Here is a 6,680-nt window from a genome sequence, read left to right on the forward strand (position 1 = left end):
TCCAGCTTTTAGTATTTACTTAACCGTTCATGATTTTCAGGATGATTCGGGTCTTAGTGGGGGTCGGTCAGGGGAATGCAGTTGTCCACAGTTCCCTGAACGGTCCCATCAGCAATCTGAGCTCGCACATGAACTCAGGTTGTTTTAAGAGTGTACCTCTTTTCTGTTTCTGTGACAACTCTCTCGGACCGATCATGGTCCCTTTGCCCTAAAGGGCTAACACCCATGATTTTAAGATCTCTGCCTCGGGCAGAGGCAGAACTATTAACATTCCTACATCCTCTTTCCCTGCTCATTCAACTTCAAACACCTTTAACACTTTCAACAACCCTTTTAACACTTCCTTTATCTTTCTCCAGCCTGTACTTCTCTAATGCCAACATCAAAGGTTCAGTCAGGGGCCAACTTAATTCCCTACCTTTTCCCACCAAGATGCTGAAACATCAGTATACAACATTTCATCCTGTTCTGCTTCTCAAAAAACAACATTAACTGTAGCAAAATATTATAGTTTAAAGTTCCATTTAGGGGCCACTTTTCTCCACATTCCAGCTTATAAAGCGGCCACCACTGATTACGATATTTTATCAATGTTTTCCTGTTCACACTTCCACCGGCAGATCCTCCAATATCCTTCCAGTGACTTAAAACACATCCTAACACACTTTTCTTTAAAATTTCACTGCTTGTTTGCCCCCCCAGTTTCCAGTTTACACTTTCAGAATACACATGTTACTTACAAAAGCGTATCACAAAACGTATCACTCACAAAAATACGGGCACGCAATATCTTTCAGTAGCGATGCCACAAAACTACTATTACCAGCAATATTGCCAAAATCACAGTAACAATAGTCAGTCAAATTCCACATGCGATAAGTCAGAAAACCGAACTGTGTAACACCGTAACAATATCTTTCTTATAACAATGCCACGAACCTACTATTACCACCAGGAAAATAGCCAAAATCGCAGTAACAATAACCAGAGTTAAATACCATACTCCATGAGTCAGAAAACCGAAATAGACAACACAATTCCAGATGGACCTTAAAGCGAGCTCCTTCCTTAAGGTCCCCAAACATGTACTTATGGTGCTAACCACAAAGTATATACCAAACACTGCCTCGCAGAAGATCACCTTCTGACTTACAGACAGTTCCAGATGACCGGTCTACCAGAAAACCAAACCAGAATAGAGAATATACTCACTTACAATGATGGGGTCCTTGTCTGCCTCCGCAGTGATCCGGTGAGTCGAGGAGTCCCTCCGGGAAATCCCGGGGGTACCCTAGGGAGTCCTGTTCCCAGCGGGTCCTGCGGTCCGGCAGAGAGGTTGTCCCATCTGGGTCGCCAAATTGATTCAAAGATCGAAGCCGAAATTCCTTTAAGTGGTATATTCTTTATTGCTGCGCTGGATGCACGGGGGATCTCTCCACCTATCGTGCATACCCAAAGCAGAAAGCAGTCTTGAATTTATACAATCAATCTATCAATATTCTACAAGCACCTATACATATGCATTACCTATCCCCGCCTTCCCTCACTTCTCATGCTAATTAGCCTTTTGGCACCTTGCGCCTGCGCAGAGCCTTCCAAGAATTGTGGGCAGGGGTCTTTGGGACGTGGGCAGGGGTCTTTGGGAGGAAGACCCCGAGTCTTCCTCACAGTGTACTTTTCACCTTTGGTCAGGAATCTGCTGAATTGGCATGTTTCTTAATTGCAAGAGCTGGTTGTTGCTAATTCTCCCGTTTGTTGTATCTTTATAATGAATTCCAATGTCCAGTTTCGAGAGTTATAGTCCTTACATTCGTTTCTCTGTCCGCCTGCCGCTTCCTTATCATGAGTTCCAGTGTCTTGTTTCGAGATATACAGTCCTTGTCTGGGGATTGTCCTTGCCTCCCCAATAGCTCCTTAATCAGCCTTCACACAATTATCTGAGAATGAAAGCTGCTTTCCAGTAATTCAGAAAGCCAAGTTACGTCTCAGCCTTGAGCATCTCGGGCTTTTGGGCCTGTCTGTAACATTTGGCACCAGCACTAATACTTTTTTTGGCATATGTTTAGCGTTTGGGGCCTGTGTCTGGGATTTGGGCCCTGTCTCGAACCACTGGGGCTTTGTCCTGGGTTTTGGAGCCTGCCTCTAGAGTTCAGGGCCTGTGATTAGGCTTTTGGGGTCTGTGTCTGGGGGCCGGTATCTGGGGGCAAGGGGGGAGCTGCTTGTAGACCCTTGGGGCCGGCATTGAGGGGGTTGGGAACTGACTCTACACCTTTGGGGCCTGCTTCTGGGGGCGGGGGGGGGGTTGAGACCTGCATCTGGGGGAGGGGTGGGAGCTCTTTGTATTCCTTTGGAGCCTGTGTCAGGGGGCGGGGGGGGGGGGGGGGGGGGGGGGAAGGGGAGGGTTGGTTGGGAGGTGCTTGTACACTGTTGGAGCCTGGGTTGAGGGAGGAGGTTTGGAGCTGCTTCTACACCTTTGGGCCTGGCATCGGGGGTAGGGGGTTGGGTGCTGGTTGTAGGGGCCTGTGTTTGGGGGGGGGCTTGGGACCTGCGTCTGGGGGAGGGGTGGGAGCTGCTTGTACACCTTTGGGGCCTGCATGTGTGGGGGGTCAGGGCCTGTGTCTAGCGGGCTGGGAACTGCTTGTACAATGTAGGAATCTGTTTCTGCAGGGTGGCTGGGAGCTGTTTGTACAACTTTGGGGCCAGCATCTGGGGGTGGCTGGGAGCTGCCTGTACACTGTAGGGGCCTGTGTTTGTGGGGGCCTTGGGGGCCTCCCTCGGGGGGGGGGGGGAGGAGGGTTGGGAACTGCTTGTATAGGGTAGGGGGCCTGCCTGGCAGGGGTTGGGAGCTGCTTGTAGAATTTGGGTCGCTGTGTCTGGGGGGGCGGTTGGGGCCTGTGTCTCAGGGGTGTTGGGAACTGGTTGTACACCTTTGGGTCCTGTCTCTGGGGGGGGAGCTACTTGTACCCTTACCATAAGCCGTACTCTAACACATACTTCTACCAGTACCCTTACCCTTACCGTAACCCTTACCTTTACCCTTAATCTTACCCTTACCAAAGCATTACCCTTACCCTTAACGTAAGCCTAAACCTTAACCTTATCCTTACACTTACACTTACCGTAACCCTTACCCTTTCTGCTACACTTACCCTTAGCCTAAATCTAAACCTTACACTTACCCTAACCCTAACACTTACCCTTACCATTACCCATATACTTACTCTTACCCTAACCCTAAATCTTACCCAAACACTTACCCTGACCCTTACATTAACCCTAAACCGTACCCTAAAACTTACACTTACTCTTAACCTTAACCTTACGCTTAACCTTAACCTACTACTTACCCTTTCTTATCCGTCACCATACACCTAAAATTAACCCTAACCATTACCCTAACACTTACCCTTACCCTAACCCAAACCCTAATCCTAACTCTAAACCTTACCCTGACTTGTACACTTATCCTTATCCTTACACTTACCCTAACACTTACCCTTACACTTATCCTTATACATATAACTTACCCTTACCCTAAACCTTAACCTTAACCTAACTCTAACCCTAAACCTTACCTTAACCCTTACCCTGACCCTTACATTAACCCTTACCCTTACCCTAAAACTTACACTTACTCTTAACCTTAACCTTACCCTTAACCTTAACCTAATACTTACCCTTCCGTTTCCCTCACCCTAACCCTAAAATTAACCCTAACCATTACCCTAACACCTACCCTTACCCTAACCCTTACTCTAACCCTTACAATGACCCGTACCCTTACACATACACTTACACTTACTCTTACCCTAAACCTTACCCTTACCATAAGCCATATTCTAACAAATTCTACCCGTACCCTTACCCTTACCGTAATCCTTACCCTTTATGTTACCCTAAACCTTACCCTTACCCTAACACTTACCCTTATCGTAAACCTTACCCTTTCTGCTACATTTACCATTAGCCTAAATCTAAACCTTACACTTACCCTTACCTTAACCCAATACTTACCCTTACGTTTCCCTCACCCTAACCCTAAAATTAACCCTAACCATTATTCTAACACTTACCCTTACCCTAACCCTAACCCTTACTCTAACCCTTACCCTGACCCATACCCTTACACTCACCCTTACCCTTACATTACCCTAACTCTTACCCATACCATAACCCATACCCTAACACATATTTTTACCCTTAACCTTACCGTTACCCTTACGCTTACTCTATCCGTTACCCTTACGCTTACCCTTAACATAAACCTTACCATTAATCTTACCCTTACGCTAACCCTTACCCTTACCCTATCCCTTACACTTATCCTTATCCATACCCTTAACCTTACCCCAACCCTTACCCTTAAGCTGAACATAACCCTAAACCTTACCCCAAACCTTTCCCTGAACCTTACATTAACCCTAACCCTTAACCTAAACCTTACACTTACTCTTAACCTTAACCTTACCCTTAACCTTAAGCTAGTACTTAACCTTACATTTTTCTCACCCTAATCCTAAAATTAACCCTAACCATTACCCTAACACTTAACCGTTACACTTACCCTTATTCTATCCGTTACTCTTACACTTTCCCTTAACATAAACCTTACCCTTTACCTTACCCTTACCATAAGCCATACATCAACACTTACATGTACACTTACGCTTACACTTATCCTAGTAATTACTCGTACAATTACCCTTAACCTAACCATAAACATTAAGGATAAGCTTAAGGGTCACCCTTAAGGTTACCGTTATCCTAACACTTACACTTAAGTTCAGGGTAAGGGTTAGAGTAATGGTAAGTGTTAGGGTAATGGTTAGGCTAATTTTAGGTTTAGGGTGAGGGAAACGGAAGGGTAAGTATTAGGTTAAGTTTAAGGATAAGGTTAAGAGTTATGGTAAGGGTTAGGTTTAATGTAAGGGTAAGGGTTTGGGAAACGTTTAGGATAAGGGTAAGAGAAGGGATAATGGTAAGGGTAAGGATGATGTTTAGTGTAAGGGTTAGATTTAGTTAAGGGTAAGGGTTAGTGTAAGTTTAAGAGTAAGGGTAAGTGTAAGGGTATGTGTAAAAGTACGGGTAATTGTAAGGGTTAGAGTAAGGGTTAGGGTAAGGGTAAGTGTTAGGGTAATGGTTAGGGTTAATTTTAGGGTTAGGGTGAGGGAAACGTAAGAGTAAGTATTAGGTTACAGCTAAGGTTAAGGTTAAGAGTAAGTGTAAGGTTTAGTGTAAGGATTAGGGTTAATGTAAGGGTCAAGGTAAGGGTTGGGGTAAAGGTTTAGGTAAAGGGTAAAAATATGTATATTGTAAGGGTGAGGGGTTAGGGTAATGGTTAGATTTTAGTTAGATTTAGGTAAGGGTGAGGGTTCGGGTAAGGTTTAGAATTAGGCAAAGGGTAAGTGTAGCAGAAAGGGTAAGGTTTAGGATAAGGGTAAGTGTTAGGATAAGGGTAAGGTTTAGGGTTAGCTTAATAGTAAGGTTAAGGGTAATTGTACGAGTAATTGCTAGGGTAAGTGCAAGCGTAAGTGTACATGTAAGTGTTGTTGTATGGCTTATGGTAAGGGTAAGGTCAAGGGTAAGGTTTATGTTAAGGGTAAGCGTAAGGGTAACGGATAGAGTAAGGGTAAGGGTAAGGTTAAGGGTAACGGTAAGGTTAAGGGTACAAATATGTGTTAGGGTATGGGTAAGAATTAGGGTAAGTATAAGGGCAAGGGTAAGGGTAAGGGTACAGGTCAGGGTAAGGGTTAGAGTAAGGGTTAGGGTTAGGGTAAGGTTAAATGTTAGGGTAATGGTTAGGGTTAGTTTTAGGGTTAAAGTCAGGAAAACGTATGCGTAAGTATTAGGTGAATGTTAAGGGTAAGGTTAAGGTTAAGAGTAAGTGTAAGTTTTAGGGTAAGGGTTAGGGTTAATGTAAGGGTCAGGGTAAGGGTTGGGGTAAGGTTTAGGGTAAGGGTTAGGTTAAGGATAAATGTTAGGGTAAGGGTAAGGTTAATGGTAACCGTAAGTGTAAAGGTAAGGGTTACGGTAAGGGTAAGAATAAGGGTATGGGTAATGGTAAGGGTGAGGGTTATGCTAAGGGTAAGTGTAAGGTTTAGATTTTGGCTAAGGGTAAGTGTAGCAGAAAGGGTAAGCTTTAAAGTAAGGTTTAAGGTTTAGGCTTAGGTTAAGGGTAAGGGTAAGGGTACGGGTCAGGGTAAGGGTTAGAGTAAGGGTTTGAGTATGGGTAAGGGTAAGGGTTAGGATAAGTGTAAGGGTGCAAGCAAGGATTAGGGCAAGAGTAAGTGTAAGGGTAATAGAAAGGGTTAGGGAAAGTGTAAGGGTAAGGGAATGTGTTAGGATATGTTTTAGGGGAAGCAGAAGGGTAAGGGTTAGGTTAAGTGTAAGGGGGAGGGGAAGGTAAGGGGAAGGGTTGGAGTAAGGTATAGGGTAAGGGTAAGGTTATGGTTAAAGGAAAGAGTAAGGGTAAGGAAAAAGTAAAGGTAAGGATTTGGGTAATGGTAAGGGTGAGAAGGTTTAGGGTAAGGGTTACGGTAAGGGTTAGGTAACGCAGTGTACAACCTGGGATGTCACGCGCAGAGCTGCCTCTGGCAAGGTGAGTGAGGAACAGATGTAGCAGTTGTTGTGTTGTAGGTCTCACTGTTCCTCTAGGCATCCCCTCTTTGTCTTTTAGAGGT

Source organism: Aythya ferina (assembly GCF_964211825.1).
Source record: "Aythya ferina genome assembly, chromosome: 9".
In the NCBI taxonomy this organism is placed as follows: Eukaryota; Metazoa; Chordata; class Aves; order Anseriformes; family Anatidae; genus Aythya; species Aythya ferina.